Below are 19314 nucleotides of genomic sequence, written 5' to 3'. Positions count from 1 at the left end.
CCTGACTTCCTCCATATTCTACTGAGGTCCTAATGACCTCTCTATAATAATAATAAAGATGAAGATGATGATAATAGCTAGTACACAATTTCTGATTATTTTACAGTTCTTAGTTGTTTATATTACTGCTCATATTAACTCTCCTAAAAATCCATAAGGGTTGTGATTTTAATATGCGACTGCACTATTCATGATTTTGTGCCTTCTGTTAAAATTTATTCTATATAAGGAAATATACAAACTGCATAAAACCTCAGCTCGAGAATGTCACACTGGTGTGCTACTCCACAATTTTGTGGTCACCAATGTTAAGGGAGGGAATGTTCAAATGTCTTAGCCTGACAGTGAAGGAACTCCAACTTCTTTTTCCAGGCCTTTCCTCTCCTTATGCTCTAAGCAGTGTAGGCCAGCTGCCCTTTCTGAATGAGGAGCTCGGTCCTGCTATTCCCCATGCCCGGAATGCCCTTGCCCGTCCTCCCTGAGCACAACACCTGACCCAGCTGCCTGCCTTCACTCCTGAATCAAGGTCCCCCTGCTGTGAACTGTGTGCTCCGCTCACACTTTTCACTTCCAATTCTAACACTGAGATTCCATCAGTCTCCCCCTACCAGATTCTCACAGCCCAAGTAACATTTTACTTGCACATTTTTAGAGTTTTCACAGAAAAGACATGAACACATGCACACATGGGAAATTAGTTTAAAAAAAAAGTATAAAGCATCCAGCATCAGGATTTCCTACAGATTAGGCAGATAAAGGAAAAATTCATTTTATGGGTATTTCCAGTTAGGCAAGGTCTTCCCATTAGTTTTCTATGTAACTGAAACTATGGAGACAGACCAAAACAATAGTACTTTCAAGAAAAAAGGATGCCCATGTGAACCAGCAGTGCTGTTTGCTATGGTTATTTTAAGTCTTTCTTTCAACAAAGGAACACAAGGTCACAAACTATGTTATGCACTTTAAAGTTAAACATTTACTAGGTGTTTTTTTTTTTCTTCTAGTTCTTCCTTTACACTGTAATTTGCCTCTATTTCTTATCCTTCAGTTGCCCATTCTCACTGCTGGGTATTGAACTATAATTTAATTTATAACAAATACTTTGAGAAAAATCTTTTGGTCAATTATTGAACAGTAGGGTCTATCTTTAAGATGTGGAAGGGAAAGACACAAAAGTAAAATAAGAGTGACAACACAAACAGAATTTGACCAGGTTCTAAACTGGGCCTAATATTAAGACAGTAGGAAAAAAAAAAAAAAGACTTAAAAAGACAAAACTTTCTGGAAAATACAGACATCAAGTATATTCTATCCTTAAATGTTATATAAATTGCATCTCTCAAGTCCTCATTGTTTCAACAAAGTGTAACTTTCATTAAAATATTTGAATGTGACATGAAAAATTTTACAAGGGGGGGGCAGTAGTGTGGCACAGCGGGTTAATCTGCCACCTGTTCAAACGGCATTACCTATGAGCATTATAAGCATATGGGTTGGTATCCTAGCTACTCCACGTCCAATCTAGATCCTTGTCAACTGGCCTAGAAAGAACATGAGAAATGGGCCAAGTGCACATCTATGGGAAACCCAGATGGAGTTCTTTTGGCTTCCACTCAGCCCAGCCTCGGCTTTTACAGTCTTCTGAGGAACAAACAAGCACAGCAAAAGATCTCTCTCTCTCCTATCTGTAACTCTGCCTTTCAATTAAATAAAATTATTCTTTAAAAATCTTTTTTCAATTTACATTATAGTCTGTCCGAGCATATGTAAAGCAAGAACAAAAGCCAAATCTAAAACTAATCTAAATCCACATGGGCACACACAATAATCCCACTTTATAGGAAGGAAGAAGGCAAGTCAGCAGTTATGATGTGATTTGGATAATGATCCCTATTTCAGTTTTGTCAAACAAAAGTGATTCTAGCATTTCTATCAAGTATAGGTTTTCTTAAGGACTCACTTAAAGGATGCAACCCAAACACAGTTCTTACAAAACACACTAACTGGCACCTAGGTGTTGTTGGCACACCTTGGTTTACTCTTCCTTGTAATGCATAAAAGTAACCCATCCCTGTTGGGACACCTCAGCCAGGTGTACACCGTTACTTTCCTAGCTGATTCTCAGTTTTCTGAATAACTGGCTGAGGCAAGAGATCTTCAGATCCCAAAAGGATGCTAAGTCTGCTGTCACAGCAGATTTTCTAACCAACAGATAACCTGGAAACTTTCAAAATCTCTTCCACAACCCACTTTCCTTCTGTTCCCAAATAACCTGTACAGATGCATCCAAGAAAAGAGGAATACAAGAAATACAAAGTAAAAACAACCTAGAAGAATAAAAGGAACATGCAATTAATTGGCTCCGAATCCATTCCCTGATCATGCAGAGGGCAGTCACTAAAAAGCTGAAAGACCTTGATTATGGGACCTAAAGTCTCTGAGCCCCAATCTCCCCCTTGTACGCTAATGGACGTAAACTAGAGCCTTCCGTGATCCCCATTCCCTTATTCAGAAGTACTGAAGCTGTATACATTTATTGCTGCAGATAAGGATAATCGGCTTTAAGGATGCTTCTGAAATAATGAAACCTCCAAAACACTACAGTTTTTTTAAGGAGGAAACTTCATCTTATTTTAGGAATAATAACCCACAGTAGCAATGACCATTGTTTTCAGCAATACCTAATCTGGGAAGGTACCTGACAGTTAAGACAGTGATTATATGCTGTGGCCCATATCAGAGTACTTGGGTTTAAATTCCAGCTTCACTGCTAACCCAGCTTCCTGCTAATGCAGACCCTGGAAGGTAGTGACAATGCCTCCGGCAATTGGGTCCCTGTCACCCACACGGGAGTTGTAGACTCAGGTCTCAGCTCCTGGCCTCAGCCTGTCCCAGCCCGAAGAGCGGTGGACATCTAGAGAATGAATCAGTGAACAGATCTCTTTCTGTCTCTGTCAAGTAAGCTGAAAAAACAAACCCACTTCCCCTGGAACTGGAATTTTATTTAGAGGCCAATGTCAATCTTGCTATATCTCATTCTGTCAGAATGTAACTCAATGCAAAGAAAGGGGACTGACATCAATACTGACTGTCCATGCCTGAGAGAAAATGACTTAATAGGACAGAATATTAAATAGATCACAAATATCAAACAGACCCCTGGTGTGGGGGGAAGGACATCCTAAAATAGACTACACTAAGCCACAGGAAATGGGTATGAAAGAAATCCTTATGGGTTTCTACCATTTATGTCAGAAAGGCTTCTTCTTATGGTTAGGCATTAATGCTATAAAACTTATACTAGTATTAAGATTTTTACTGAGGCCACTTAAGTTAAAAAAAAAAAAGTCCTCATCTCAACACTCACCTACTTGGAAAGCCACTGCAGGCTCAAGACTGACAGAAAGGAGGTCACATGACTTCTAAGCAAACAAAACAGGGCTCTGGGTTACTTCACAAATATTTGGTGCACAAACTGAAAATGTAACCCTGCCTAGTAAACATCTGCAATCATTACAACTTTTTGCCTTATAATGCAAATTTTAGTATGTCATCAGCAAAGATTCCCCGCTCTGAGAGGCCTCCACATCTAATCTAATCAGCATCCACTTTTGACAAGAATCAAAATTCTTTTACAGGAATCTTGATGGATGAAGGGCTGATGGTCTTTACATAAGCATTTAATAGATACAGTCATATTAGCATAGACAGGAATATGCAGATAAATGCATGTAGAACTGGTTTAAAAAGAAATGTGTCAGGCTTAAAAAGAACCATCTTTTTAAATAGAATATGCTGGTTTTTGGCAGGGGGAGGGTGTTACACTTATCTTCATACGCATTTAACCCCCCAATAGTTTGGATTCAGTCTGGTATGAGTAACAACTAATATTTATATTGTATTTCACAATTTCCAAAGCACAAACACACATGATCTCATTTAAGACTCCACTAAGTGGAAGGCACTGTTTTAGGGTCCAATTTTCACTCATTTCCACATTTTTACACAAGAGGAAGCTGACACTAAATGGCTGACTTGTCCAAGCTCACAAAGCTGGCAACTCACCTGGGGAGAACCTGAATATCAATCTCCTGACTTTAAATGGCTTGGGTTGTATTGCCTCCAAATACTGTAATCAAAGTAAATAAATACCAGTATCTCAGTCCCCACTGAAGCTCCCACCCCACACAGTCACCTTGGTCTAGGTTACAATTACAGTTTACTCTACAAGAGCTTTGACCTTTCTGGAAGTAAAAGTTTCATTTCTCTAGAAAACACTTATCCTGGTAAAATATCTAACGAGGCTATCACATACATGCTGTTTAACACACACTAGAAATATCTTACCAGCAGTTTTGCACAGGCATGCCTACAAGCATTTTTCTCGATGGTGGGTCAGATTCTCAAAGAGTTTCTGACCCTGAAAAGGTGAAACAACCTAGGCTAGACAGCTTTCCAAGAAGCTAAATCCATGAGGTTCTAAAGTCAACACTTTTACCTAGGCCTCATGCCGCACCCCACCTTCTACTTTTTCTTCCTAGGTTCCACGCCTTCTAATCCACAGCCAATAAGGTCACTCAGCGTCTACAATGGGTTTTAATCATATATAAGACCTGAAACAGATAATTTTATATAAATCAAGGACTTTTAAAAAAGCAAGCTTAACTTAAGATAATTAAGACTTAAAATATAATTTCTTAACATATACTTCTCTCAGAACTGAAATTCCTAAAGCGAACATTTTATAACCATAAGCATTCCAATCTCCCAAAAGAACTTTGATAAGTACAATTACTGTGTGAACTCCTGAAATACCGTTCTTCACTAAGCACCCTCTAAATCACAAAGACAAAATAACATGGCAGTTCATTCAACTATCATATCAAAAGGATTCAGAAGTTTCTAATTTTTTTTTCTGTAAGGATGTACGGAGAGGAAAACAGTGAGAGAGGAAATGAATGCAGCCTTATTGTCCTATTCCTTAGAAAATCCTAATCTGAATGTATAATATATCCCTGCTAGCTACTCACTCAACTCGAACATCAGAAGTAGTCTCTTCTCATCCTAAACACAGCTTTTTGGTCCAAATTTCTACAAACTTTCTCCTTCAATCTTATAACTCCTCCGCAGTTTTCAAGGTCACTTTTGCAGACATCGACAAAGGCCTGCATCCAGGAACTTTGACTTTACACCATATTCCAACTCCCAGAGCCCAAATTTAACGCTTCCCCCCCTCCTCGATACTCTCAGGTAAATCCTTTCCCTGAGGGGAGGCGAGGGAAGGCAAATTAACACCCTCCAAACTTCTAACAGGGCCTGCTCCTTTTCTGTACCCAGAGATAGAGTGCTGCTGGCTCACTGCTTCACCCTGAGTCTGCTGCAGACATGTTCCAATGACCTTCATTCCATATTTGCCAATAAAAAGAAAACAAAGAGCTGCCTTTTAAAATCAGGCACGATACAGATCTTAACACACAGATTGAAGATTTCACTCTTCAAAAGAGCTGGCTAGTTACTGATTATCAGCCTACTTTAGCTTCATATCTCTAAACAGGGAGAAAAATATCAAGGGCAAAGGATAGGCAGCTGGCACTCTTAACTTCCCTATTCACAAAACGCAAGTAAATTAGAATTTTAAACATTTTGCACAGAAAATGAAAAGCATTTAACTAACATTAAACAACCAAATCAACACCTGATAAAATGTGTGAAACTGGTAGAAAAAGATTTGCTATTGTCACTGTCAATACACCTGGAAAGTATGCTTCTAAGCAGCATTCCAAGCTAAAATGTGCATTTTAAACAAAGACTGTTAATAAATCATTACTGGTAATCAGAAGCAGACAGGTAAACCAAGAAAGTTACGGGAGAATCTTACAGTAACATGTGGGCCTTCATCATTAGAACCTGCATCAGAGCAAATCATATTTTCATACAAATTTTGAACAGCAATAGAGTGGCTTCCAACTCTGAAAACAGATGTCAACAAAGTGCATGGAAATAGAAAAACTCTGACAACAACTTAGCTTATTCTGTAGGAAAGCTTCAGTGCACTTGAACAAAGGAAAATTATTTGGAAAACAGTTAAGTTTACCCCAAAGAGAAAAGTGCTTTGCTTCTGCCCCTGAAAATGATTAGCCTTTCTTCATGTACCTGATCTTGTCGATACTCAACTAGGAAAAGAAACCCTAGCTGAAGGGCATGCAACATCTAAACAGAGCAAGGTATTCTAGGTGCACCAAAAGGTATGCATGGAATGTAAAGTGGCCATTTTCTGAAACAGTGCAACTTGTCTACAGTCTCTGAAGCCACACAGTTTCTATCATTTCAACACAAAACAAAAAATTAAACTTACCGGGAACTGCATTAATTTTACATGTAGTTATTTATATCTCCTCGGGCAGGGAGAATTTAAGTCACTCCTATCCCTCCCCCCCAAAAGGACGGAGGAAACAAAAGGCAGCAGGAGATGCAGAAACCTGAGTCTGGAATGTCCACTCCAGTGAAAACCCGAACAGCTGTCCCCCCACCCCCCAGCAAACTATTCGCCATTTTTCTTTGTCTTTCAGCTGACCCCTGCCTCAGTGAAAAACTCCGAGGATCCGATGAAGCCCTGCAGCCTCCTTCCACTTTAACAGTCAAAGGCATTCAATCTAGCATGCTATTTGACACCAAACCTTGCCTCCAGAGCAGTCCCATTGGCTGAGCTGTTTTATCGGCTAAGAACACAAAGCCAGGATTGGTTGTTCACGTCATCAGTTACCTCCTTTGTACACTTCCTGTTTTAAAGTTACCTTGAGAAGCAGAACAGGGGTCAGATTCAGACTTCAAACTACAGGGAACTTAGGGGCTACAAATGCTCGGCAAATGCACATAGCAGATGCACTTAAGTCTCATGTACTTCCAAAACAGGATACAGTGAATTTAGAACTGTTCTGAAAACCAAGCGAAAAGGTTGTTGCAGTTCCCACCCAAGGGATTTCTTATTGGCTGTCAGAGTTCCATTTAAAAAATTTAAGGTAATTTAACTGCTTCTGATTGGTTAACAAAGATGTCTGTAAGATACTGCTACAGTATCCTACGGCAGAAAATCAGAGAAGCAATATACACAAGGTCAGAAAGTTATAACCATCTTCAATTTTCTGTCCCGCATTTAAATGGGGGAGTGGGGAGAAAGAAAACTGATACCAGCTAACTGCCACCCTCCCAAAAAAAACCTCAGCAGCTCCAACAGCAGCAAACGGTGATGCCAGTGTCCTCACAATTTGCAGGAGTTCTGAAAAGTACTGGTCATAATATTCAACATAATTTTAAAAACACCGATTAGTACAGGTAGAAACACTTTATTTTAAAACAGAAACTATAGGAAAATCTGTGAATAAAGTATGAAGTTAGTAGCAGGGGCAATTGCATTTCCAAATAGACAATCAGAAATCCAAGAAAGAACTACAATGAAAAGGGGGAAAAGAATTAGCAAAGAATATACAGTGTCAGTGAATGTATTGATAAAATTCATTTTTGTTTGATGGGTTAATTCCTTTAGGGTGGTCATAAAACAATGCTGTTTAATTTTCTTTTTCTCTTTATTTATTTACTTTGAAAGGATGAGAGACAGAGATCTTCTATTCTCTGGTTTACTCTCAGAGCTTACAACAGCCAGGATTGAGCCAATCTAAAGTTGCAAAAGCCAGGAATTCAACCACCTGGGATACCACCTGCCTCCTCCCAGGGTGCTAACTAGTAGGGAGCTGGAACCCGGAGCAGGGCTAGGAGTTAGCACTCCAACATGTGCTAAGCAACAGCTCAGCAGATGAACCAACTGCACACTTACTTGCCCCTGGTTACCTTTTAAGGTTAAGCTTTAAACTTCTATTATATTTTCTTTCTTTTTTTAGGATTTATTTATTTTTATTGCAAAGTCAGATGTACAGAGGACGATCTTCCAATCGATGATTCACTCCCCAAGTGAGCCACAACGGGCCGGTGCGCGCCGATCCAAAGCCAGGAGCCAGGAACCTCCTCCAGGTCTCCCACGCAGGTGCAGGGTCCCAAGGCTTTGGGCCGTCCTCAACTGCTTTCCCAGGCCACAAGCAGGGAGCTGGATGGGAAGTGGAGCTGCTGGGATTAGAACCGGCACCCATATGGGATCCCAGCGTGTTCAAGACGAGGACTTTAGCCACTAGGCCGCCACACCAGGCCCCTAAACTTCTATCATATTTTCAAGAATAAACAACAGGACCATTTAAGGAGAGATACTGTTAAATACCCTTTCTTGACTTACTGTGGTTCCTGAAGGCACCAGGGGGGACTAAAAGCTCACCAGTAATGGTCACAGATTTGCTCCTGGGTTTCAGTACCAACTGCCTAGATTTTAAGAGGAGGCTCCTAGTATGGTGAAAATCAATGAACCTATCTTTCTCTTTTTTACAAGACATACAATGAAACACTGCACCAACATCTAAATTCCTCAGTAAACTTTGCATGAAAACTCATTCTTGGCATATGCAGAGATCTGGCAGAGCTCTAAAATAAGACAGGTCTGTTTACCACTGTGCCTTATTAACTATTCTACAAGCAGTCTATTCACTTCCCCAATGAAATGAAGCAGTGTCAGAACAATTAGTGCCAGGTTCTGTGTTAGCTGTGTAATGGACCATATCCTTTTCTTTTTTTAAGATTTATTTATTTTTATTACAAAGTCAGATATACAGAGAGGAGGAGAGACAGAGAGGAATATCTTCCGTCCGAAGATTCACTCCCCAAGTGACTGCAACGGCCGGTGCTGTGCCCATCTGAAGCCAGGAGCCAGAAACCTCTTCCGGGTCTCCTACACGGGTACAGAGTCCCAAATCTTTGGGCCGTCCTCGACTGCTTTCCCAGGCCACAAGCAGAGAGCTGGATGGGAAGTGGAGCTGCTGGGATTAGAACCGGCGCCCATATGGGATCCCGGTGCATTCAAGGCGAGGACTTTTGCCGCTAGGCCACACAGCTAGGCCCCCATATCCTTTTCATTTTTACAACTTCTACCTATGAGAATGAGTGATGTTCAGAGAAGTTAAATAACCAATCCCTGAGTCATACATCTAGATGCAAACCTACATCCATCCTAGAATGGTATTCATTCCATTGTACCACACTACTGACCCAGAGATGGAGTCTCTCAGGGGCATATCCAAGAAAGTTTAGATGCCTAATATATGTATAGGAAGCACAAACCATTAGCCATGCTCACTAACTCAAAAATTAGAAATGCAACTAGTATTAAATTTGACCTACATGCTACAGAATTAGTCAAGTATCTGCCAAAGTAATGTCCTGTAAGTTAAAAAAAAATTATTCATAAAATGCTCGGACTTGAACCAAGTAATCAATAAACCACTAACAACACACATTAAAATGATGAGAAACTGTGAGGCAATCAGGCTTCTAAGTATTTGGTTTTGCTAACAGGGTAGTTCCCAAAGCTACACAGCATTGGACTTACTGTAATTCTTTTCTCAATTGTTTACATCATGGATCCTGAATAGCTATTCTCAACCTGGAAGAAGAAAGCAGAAAGCTGACAGGGCATCTTATCCATACCAGAGCCTCCCTTAATAGCAAAGCATGGAGCACTAAATCTGCTACCAGGAAGCAAAGCAGCATAGCTGAAGGGTGGCAATAGACTAGGAAGAACACAGACACTCATAACTTACACTTAAGTTAGTACAGCAAGACAACTAAGCACATGGGAATCAAGCAGAGGTAGTCTGAGGTTCTGACTCCTCTTACTGATTAATAATGTGCCACTGGGGGAGTACACCAAGGCAGATTAAATCTCCACCTAGAATATATCCCATATGGACACTGGTTCAAGTCCCAGCTGCTCCACTTCTGATCCAGCTCCCTGCTAATGGCCTAGGAAAGCAACAGGGGTTAGCCTAAATGCTTGGGTCCCTACATCCACGTGGGAGACTTGGATGAAGCTCCTGACGCCTAGCTTCGAATCCAGCTCTGGCTGCTGCAGCCATATGGGGAGTGAACTAGTGGATGGAAAAGCTCTCTCTCCTGTCTGTTGTAATTCTGATTTTCAAATTAAAATAAATTAATTTTTCTAAAATGAGCAGTCCTTTTAAAACAAAATGACACTGGACTAGCCCTAGACCTCAGTTTCCTCTTTATAACAGAGCTATCTCCCTCTGTATCACAGAGCCACTCTAAGGATTAAGTGAGCTACTAAAGGTAAAGCAGATTGCACTGTGTCTGAAGAAGCTTTGAAACGATGGAAAGGGCTAATTGGCATTCAATCCAACTTCCTTACATTACAGAGTGCCTAAGTCTCCAAGAAGGACAGTCCCAACAGGGTCTTAATTCTATTAACTCTTTAATTTGAAGGAATGTTTCTCTACCTATCTCTAACATATCTTTCAACCTTACAGCAAGCAGTTCTTTAGCCATAAAGGGCAGTGTGAGAAGACTGCTGGCTGCTACTAAAACTCTCCAGTTTTTACACCAGAAATCCATGCTTCCACCACCATCCCTAGGCTATGATTCCAAAACCTGTTCAACTCTTTCGATATATCAGATTAAACCAATTATGTTTGTTGATATTCTTCTGCATAGATTATTAGTTCTTGATAGTTTGCAAGAAAAACAACTCCAATTTCTCATCAACAGTCATCTTAATAAAACAAGTCACAGTGGAAAAAGAACACAAAATTATCTGTGAATTTCCATTTGGCAGTCGGATCCATTGAGTTACTACAGAACTTTCTCTGTAGCCTGTCATTGTTGTGGACTAACAGTCTCAGGGAATTTCTGGAATTCCAACTTGCATTCTTCCCTGGTCCTGGATCTCAGCAGTCTCTACATTAAACAACTGCATCTGCTCACACTGTAAAGCTCCGAGATAACATTGTGAGACAAAAATGATGACCAACAACACGGTTGGAGATTCAAAGTGCACAAAGAAGGTAAAGCAGAACTGATACTATTAGTCAAAAGACTGACTTTTGAGGCATAACTCCTGCCTACTTACTAACTGCCTGAAATTGATCAAGTTACTTTATTTCTGGGCTAACATTTCTTTTTTTATTTTTTTTAAGATTTATTTATTTTTATTGGAAAGGCGGATATACAGAGAGCAGAAGAGACAGAAAGGAAGATCTTCTGTCCTTTGGTTCACTTCCCAAGTGACCACAATGGCCGGTGCTGCACCAATCCAAAGCCAGCAGCCAGGAGCTCTTTTGGGTTTCCCATGTGGGTGCAGGGTCCCAAATCTTTGGGGCCATCCTCGACTGCTTTCCCAGGCCACAAGCAGGGAGCTGGATGGGAAGTGGAGCTGCTGGGATTAGAACCGGCCACCATATGGGACCCCGGCGCTGGCAAGGCGAGGACTTAAACCACTAAGCTATGGCGCCGGGCCCTGGGCTAAGTTTTCCACACGTAAAATGGAAAAACAGGTTGAAAGTCCAGCCTGGGTATGGGCTCAATTCCACATCTGCTTCAGCTCTGTGTCAATGCACCTGGGAGAGTAGCAGGAGATGGCCCCAGTGCTTGAGTTGCTTTACTCACACAGGAGACCTGGAAGCAGCTCCTGGCTGCTGGCTCTGGCCAGATCCAGCCCTGGCTGCTGCAGCCATCTGGGGAATAAACCAATGGATGGAAAATTTCTCCCTCTCCCGTTACCCCTAAAACCTTGCTTTTCATGGGCCCGGCGGCGTGGCCTAGTGGCTAAAGTCCTCGCCTTGAAAGCCCCGGGATCCCATATGGGCGCCGGTTCTAATCCCGGCAGCTCCACTTCCCATCCAGCTCCCTGCTTGTGGCCTGGGAAAGCAGTTGAGGACGGCCCAAAGCTTTGGGACCCTGCACCCGCGTGGGAGACACAGAAGAGGTTCCTGGTTCCCGGCTTCGGATCGGCGCGCACCGGCCCGTTGTGGCTCACTTGGGGAGTGAATCATCGGACGAAAGATCTTCCTCTCTGTCTCTCCTCCTCTCTTTATGTCCGGCTTTCCAATAATAATAATAAATCTTTAAAAAAAAAAAAAAACCCTGCTTTTCACATACATAATAGATCTTAAAAAAAAAAAAAAGCCTAGTCATTATAGCTAGATAGACTCTAATTCTTCCTCACCTGAGTGACCTCATACTAGTTACTTAACTACACCAACCCACGTTTCCCACAGTGGAAATTTTGCAAGGATTTTAATTTTATTTATTCAATACTTAATGAGCATAAACATTGTACTAATTAAGCTCTGGATATTAAACAAGACAATCTCCATCCTCAAGAAAATTAGTCTTTTCTAAAAAAAGGTTAAAACGGGCGATCATAATGCTAGGTGTTAAGAATTAAAATGGGGGCAAATGCCTTAACCTGACAGGAGAACTAAGTACTATACCTAATCCAGAGCTTACCTGTATCAGACCAGTTAAGAAAGGCTTCTGGGAAAGCTTAAATTCTAATTATCAGAGCCTGCTAAGATTGACAAACTGCCATGTGCGAAGGTCTGGAAATGACAGGAAGCATACTGTAACTTGATATGACAGCAACCCAGAGCCTAGAAGCCAGACAAATGAACAAAAATGGACACTGAGGATAGCAGCGCAGCACTGGACAGTTCAAGCATGGGAACAATCAGAATTACCTTTTTTTTAAGAATTATTTATTTTTATTGCAAAGTCAGATATAAAGAGAGGAGGAGAGACAGAGAGGAAGATCTTCGTCCGATGGTTCACTCCACAAGTGACTGCAACGACCAGTACTGCACAGATCCAAAGCCAGGAGCCAGGAACTTTCTCCAAGTCTCCCACACGGGTGCAAGGCTTTGGGCCATCCTCGACTGCTTTCCCAGGCCACAAGCAGAGAGCTGGATGGAAAGTGGAGCTGCCGGGATTAGAACCGGCACCCACATGGGATCCCGGTGCATTCAAGGCGAGGACTTTAGCCGCTAGACCACCACACCGGGCCCAGAATTACCCATTTAGAAGACCATTTTGGGTACTGTGTGGAGAATTTAAGCTGGAGGAGAGCAACGGGTAGGTGGGATGGCTGCACACCAGACTGGTAACAAGGAAAGAAGACACTGTATTTGTCTAGTCACTGGAAAATGTAGTAGTTATGTTGGACAACAGATAATGGGAAATCCTAAGATAAAAATGCATAAGACCCAGTGGTTAACAACACATGTAGATTAATGAATACTGGACCTGAAATACAGCCAAGACTTAAAAAAAATGACAGCTGCTATGACTTTTGCTGTCAATTCAACTGGACTAGATGACCTTTGAAAGAGTCTATGTTGCTTTCAAGATGACATTGTGCCACAGTTGGTTAAGCCACCATCCACTCCATAACACAGTGCAAGGTCGTGTCCTGGCTACTCAGCTTCTCATTCAGCTTCCTTGCTAATGTGCCAGGGAAGACAACGGAGGATGACCGAAATATTTTGGCCCCTACCATCTATGTGGTAAATCAAGATGGAGGTTCCTGGCTCCTGGCTTGAGAGCCTAATCCAAGCCCAGCTGTTTCCCATTTGGAGACTGAACCAATATATGGAAGTTCCCTTTTTTTTCTTTTTCTCTCTCTCAATTACATATATAAGCAAATAAATAACTCTTTTTTTAAAAGGAAGAAAACTGGCAGGGGGTGGTGGTATATCTTTCCCTTAGGGAAAGTTCTTACTACTGGCTAAGCTATTCTATACAATATGATGCACATTTTGCTCATGGATCACACTAGAACTATTCCACTGGGCTCTGCTATATAACAGCCATGATGTAAAATGCTTACCAGATGGTCTCACAAATGGGGTTCCAGGGTCAAGTCAGTTCAAGTAACACTGCACAATGCATACTCCATCTTGATGGGGCACAGACCCACAAGAGCAAAAACTCTGAACAACAATTCTACAATAAAGAAATCCATTTCAATTTGAACACTACTTTATCAAGGATCCCTCTCTCAACCCCAAAGAAATTCTGTAGCATTACAAAGAACTAACGATCAATGGAATCGCTTGGGAAATACTGCTCTAAGGCAACTTACACATTTTAGTGAGCTGGAAAGAAGACTACAGGCAGCTTTGTTCTTGACAACATTCCCAAGCAGTTAGTTTTACTCACTTTACTGCGTCTTCCTTTTAAACTCAGTACTAATGAAAATGACATCAACTATCATCGTAATTAGCAATCCTCTGCCTCCTAAATTACTGCCGACCAAACATGCTTTGACCTCTTAAAAAGGTCCCAACTTTACCATTTAAGCAAATTCTGTCCTACTTACCTTCAGGGTACAATAATAATTTTTAAGACATTTAAAAATGACAATGATGTTTCACCAGGCAGCTAGTATAAGCTACTTTAATTAGTCCTTTCTCTTTTCTATTTGAAAATGGAAAGATTAGGGCAGCTGCAGTGGCTCAATTGGAAAATCCTTCACCTCCTGGGCCCAGCGGCGTGGCCTAGCGGCTAAAGTCCTTGCCTTGAAAGCCCCGGGATCCCATATGGACGCCGGTTCTAATCCCGGCAGCTCCACTTCCCATCCAGCTCCCTGCTTGTGGCCTGGGAAAGCAGTTGAGGACGGCCCAAAGCTTTGGGACCCTGCACCCGCGTGGGAGACCCGGAAGAGGTTCCTGGTCCCGGCATCGGATTGGCGCGTACCGGCCCGTTGTGGCTCACTTGGGGAGTGAAACATCGGATGGAAGATCTTCCTCTCTGTCTCTCCTCCTCTCTGTATATCCGGCTTTCCAATAATAATAATAAAATCTTTAAAAAAAAAAAAAAAAAAAAAAGAAAATCCTTCACCTCCAAGTGCTAGGATCCCACATGGTCTCAGTTTATGGCCCAGCTACTTCACTTCCCTGCTTGTGGCCTGGAAAAGCAGCAGAGGATGGACCAAAATCTTGGGACCCTGCATCCATGTAGCAGACCCAGAAGAATCTCCTGGCTTCTGGCTTCAGATCAGATGGCTCAGCTCCAGCTACTGTGACTATTTGGGGAGTGAATCAGCAGATGGAAGATCTTTCTGTCTTTCCTCTCTCTAACTCTGCCTTTCCAATAAAAATCAATAAATCTTAAGAAAAAAAAAGTCAAAGTCATGCTAGTATGGAGGAGATATAAGTGTACATTTTTAACACTAGCTAAAGAATCTCATTTCTTATAATATGCAGTTCTTGAGACTAGGAATAACAGTAATTAGGAATTGTTAAAATGTTCAGTAACTCAGAGATTTAAACCAATTTCATGATACAAAATATACCCTAATATTGTTTCCTATTAGTTATCCCTTTACTCTTATTGAAGCACTGTTCAAGATCATACCCATTAATATATTTAGGGATAGAGAAATTCTTCAATGTAATTTTTAAGGATATACAAATACAAACACTACTGACTTTAAATGGGGCATACTGGAGTCAGTGCCACGGCATAACAGGCTTAGATTCTTAGATTCTTCCAAAAGGGATGCCAGTGTGAGGCATGGCTGACCCATTCTGATCCCACTCCCTGCCAATGTATCTGGGAAAGCAGTGGAAGATGACAACCCAAGTGCTTGGGTCCCTGCACCCATGTGAGAGACCCAGAACAAACTCCAGGCTTCATACAGGCCCAGCCACTGGGGAGTAAACTAAAGGATAGAAGATCTCTCTGTATCTCTCCTTTTCTCTCTGTAACTTGGTCTTTCAAACAAAAGGACATAAATAAATAAGCAAATAAATAGGCAAATCTTTTCCAAAAAATGGAACATACTGAGTAAGTGGGCATTTGACCTAGTGGCTAAGAAACCAGCTGGGAAGTCCAAATAAAATTTAAATAAATAGGATACTTTATATTCCTTGAACGTGGAATTTGAATCTTTAAACTTATTCTACTATGGCTGGTGTTACATTACCACAGATTAAGATGCACATCGGCCTCTATGTCAACATGTTAGAGCTTCAGCTGCTCCGCTTCCAATCCAACTCCCACACTGTGCCAGAGAAGGTAGTGGGAATGGCCCAAGAACTTGGGCTCCTGAAACCTATGTGGGAGACGTGCATGGAGTGCCAGGGTCCTGGCTCGGGCCTGGCCAAGTCCCAGCTGCTTGGCCATTTGCACAGTAAACCAGCAGGTGGAAGATCTGTCTGTCTCTCTCCTTTTGTAACATCACCTTTCAAATGAATAAATAAATCTGTTCAAACTAAAAATTAAAACTTTTCTAATAAAAAATAAACCTATTCTAATGGAACTATTTATATGCAAAAATGAGACTACAATTCATCTCTCTGAACTTCATCCAGAATTATGTATTAGAAAGTTTTCGCTATGTAAAAGAAAAGAGACAGGATTTATAAGTAATCGCTGTGCAGATGGGAAAATAAACCAAAATCAAAACTATAATCCTCATATTAAAAAGGACAGATGTTGTCTCCTTGTTATCAGGCACATCTCTGCTAAAACACAGAGAAGCGTGGGAAGGTGCAGTGAATCTTGCAACCTGGCAAAAAATTCTGCAGGCAGAGAGGTTTTTTCCCTGAACCATTCCACAATGTTGTCTTCCTTCTTGCTTCAAAGAAAATGTCACCCCATAACTATCAATCAAACTAACCACCCTACTTTAACTGACAATTTCTATAATTAGAAAAACTAAAAATCACTATAATGCAATTCTGTCCTTCTGCATAAAGAACACCACTCACTGTTCTGATTTTAATAATCACTGCAATTTGACAAATACAAGAAGTTTCCATCTCATCAGAATCATTAGCACTCAGCACTTGGGGATTAACAGGGACCAGGAGACAATTTTTCACTGAAACGGAACTTTAGGACTGACCTCACAGTGGCCCACTGAAAATCAGCTCCCAAGCCACACAGCACAACTAAATTAGGTTCTTTCTTTCCTATCACATGGCTGCTCTCCACATGGAACTCTTATTGTACATAACAGAGCAGATAATTACAAAAGGCCTCTTCATCAGGGACGCTCTAACTGGCTGCCAAGGCACATTTTATGCTGTTTTAGAAAATGATGTGTTCTCTTACTGATTAAGTTCCATTAGGTGACAGGCACCTTATGCTGTAACATTTCGTTTCTCAATGTTACCTCTAAAAGTTAGTGATACTTTCCAGAGGAAGAAATGAAGTCTCAGACATGTTAAGAACCTGCTCCAAGACACACATATAGGCAACGCTCAGTTTCCTCCCAGAGACGGAATTCTTTCATGGGTCTGAATCCAAAACCAGCAACCACACTGCCTCCTACCCAAGGCACTCTATGGTCAAAATTTTTTAAATCCACTTCCTCCTCCTTAAATTATGTGGGGTGCTTTCAACCTCTGTGGGAAAAACATGAAAATGATCTCTAACATTCCTAGTTTGTCACAGTACCCGCATGAAAAACTAAATAAACAAAATGAAAAAAGAGACTGTAAGACATCAGACAATTCACAATCAATTTCCTCTAAGAAAGGGAGTGGAAAAGAACAACTTGCTGGCTAAGAAATGTTCTCTAAAGGTTGTATGCCTGAGGCTGAAATAAACTGGAAGGTCATCTCTCACCCTAATAATGTCCTCTGCCGTTCTCCCTTCTGAGAATGAAGGAAACTTGTCACTTAAAGTGCATCAACTGCATGTTTCCGTGAGAGGCAAAGCTGTCCAGTGAATGCATCTGCTAGACTTGGCTCTGTATTTGTACAGCTAAAGGACATTCTCAAGGACGTTCCCAAAAGACCTGAAAGTTACTTCTTGAGCAAAGATGCAAGGATTTTCCTTTCTCCACAATATTCCATGTTGTCAAGATAAGACAGTGTTTAAGAGCAAGGACTCGACAAATTATGTAGGAATTAAAGAGCTACAAACCTGCATATGAAATCTTGGTCTTCCCACTTTCTGCCTGTGAGAGCTCCATGGAATTACTTAACTGTTTGGTTTTCTCACATTGAGGGAGATAATAATATCTACCTCATGTTATGTGAGGATAATATATGAAACACATCTGCATTCTGGCTGGTACAGTGTAAGCAGCCAATAAAAGGCAGTAACCATATTTTTTATCTAAGTTGAATTCATAGATCTTTAGTGGCTTAAGATCTCCAAACTAAAAGAAATTCATAATTTCAAAATTGTTTAAAATGACATCTAGTATGGCCCTTCTTTTTCACTTTGCTTCCACTTCTCTGCAAATAAGATGAGGATAAATGTATTTCACATCTTCTATGAATCAGTTTTGACCACATGAAAAATATGTAAGCTTTAATAGGATAGTTGATACAAAATTTAAAAAATAAGATGACATGGACATAACCCATACAGAATTGGTATAACTTCTGCTCAGAAAACAAAGTTGGAGTTCACAAGTTTTTAACAAAAACCCAAACTTCCAGAGAGTTCAGGATTTCTAGGATGGTCAAGTCCAGACAATATCAAGACACAGCACACATAACAAGTAGCCACAGATGCTGAAGAGCAAGCTGCGCAAGTAATAATATCTAGTGAATAAAAAGCATGTATACATTCATATGTGCTTGTTTCTGTGACCTTTTCTGGACTTACTAAAAAAGAACCTGGGTTAAGATGGCAGCTCTAATTCCCAGTTCCAGCTCCCTGACAATGCAGGCGCTAGGAGGCAGCAGATGATGGCTCAAGTAATTGAGTCCCTGAATCCCAGGTAAGAGAACTGGATCTAGTTCCCATAGGTTTTTTGGGTTTTGTTTTTGTTTTTGTTTTTGTTTTTTTGCTTCACCCTTGGCCATCACAGGCACTCAGGTGCTCTGCTTAAACATTTTTTAAAAAGAAACTAAGCAACAGGTGTTATAACATTCTTTGTATTTGGTTTACAACTGAACCCAAGGGATCTGGTATAATTAATGTACAAAACACAGAGCAAGCCTTATTTTTCACCTGTAGCCTTGCCTCTATCTTCCCCACTGCAACGTTATTGCAAATAAAGAGGGTGTGGAACTTCACCTAACCACGCCTAGACACAAACAATTAAGACTTCCAATTCACTTGAGTTATCCATGCAAAACTGAAATTGCAAATACTTTGTCATCTACACATCATTGAGTACAGACACATTCCAGAATCAGTATCACAGTTTTCTAGAGCTTTGGGTAAGACCTAGGGAACTGGTGATGCCTGAAGAAATCCCTGGATGAGCTCTTTACACAATGAGTTCCTCATTGTGCAGCCTTTACACGATATACTTAGTTATGCACTGTGTAGCCTAAATTATTTATACATACTGAAAGACTATCTCAGCAATATGCTGAAGAACGTACACTCAATATTTCTGTACATATTTTTCCATTACTACCTGAATTCAGAAAAACTTCAGCATTCTATTTCGTAAAT

At 40.9% G+C, this 19314-nt stretch overlaps 1 protein-coding gene across 10 annotated transcripts in view; it reads right to left on the bottom strand.

Annotated features, from left to right (window-relative positions):
* The window catches only part of NFYC (nuclear transcription factor Y subunit gamma), a 75766-nt gene that overhangs the window by 54020 nt on the left and 2432 nt on the right, over positions 1–19314 (bottom strand). For 2 of the 10 annotated variants that reach the window (XM_058679519.1, XM_058679529.1), the window contains exon 1: positions 5036–5222. The exons of 1 other annotated variant lie outside the window; for it this stretch is intronic. The gene's annotated coding sequence lies outside the window, so the exon portion shown is untranslated. Of the gene's footprint in view, positions 1–4347; positions 4369–4498; positions 4517–5035; positions 5223–6094; positions 6179–6355; positions 6515–13771; positions 13791–19314 lie in introns of those variants that run through there. 7 more of the 10 variants (XM_058679500.1, XM_012928806.3, XM_058679489.1 and 4 more) reach the window with 7 other exon arrangements.

This window comes from Ochotona princeps, chromosome 2 (assembly GCF_030435755.1).
Source record: "Ochotona princeps isolate mOchPri1 chromosome 2, mOchPri1.hap1, whole genome shotgun sequence".
Taxonomy (NCBI): domain Eukaryota; kingdom Metazoa; phylum Chordata; class Mammalia; order Lagomorpha; family Ochotonidae; genus Ochotona; species Ochotona princeps.
This window is presented reverse-complemented; position numbering and strand designations above follow the sequence as displayed.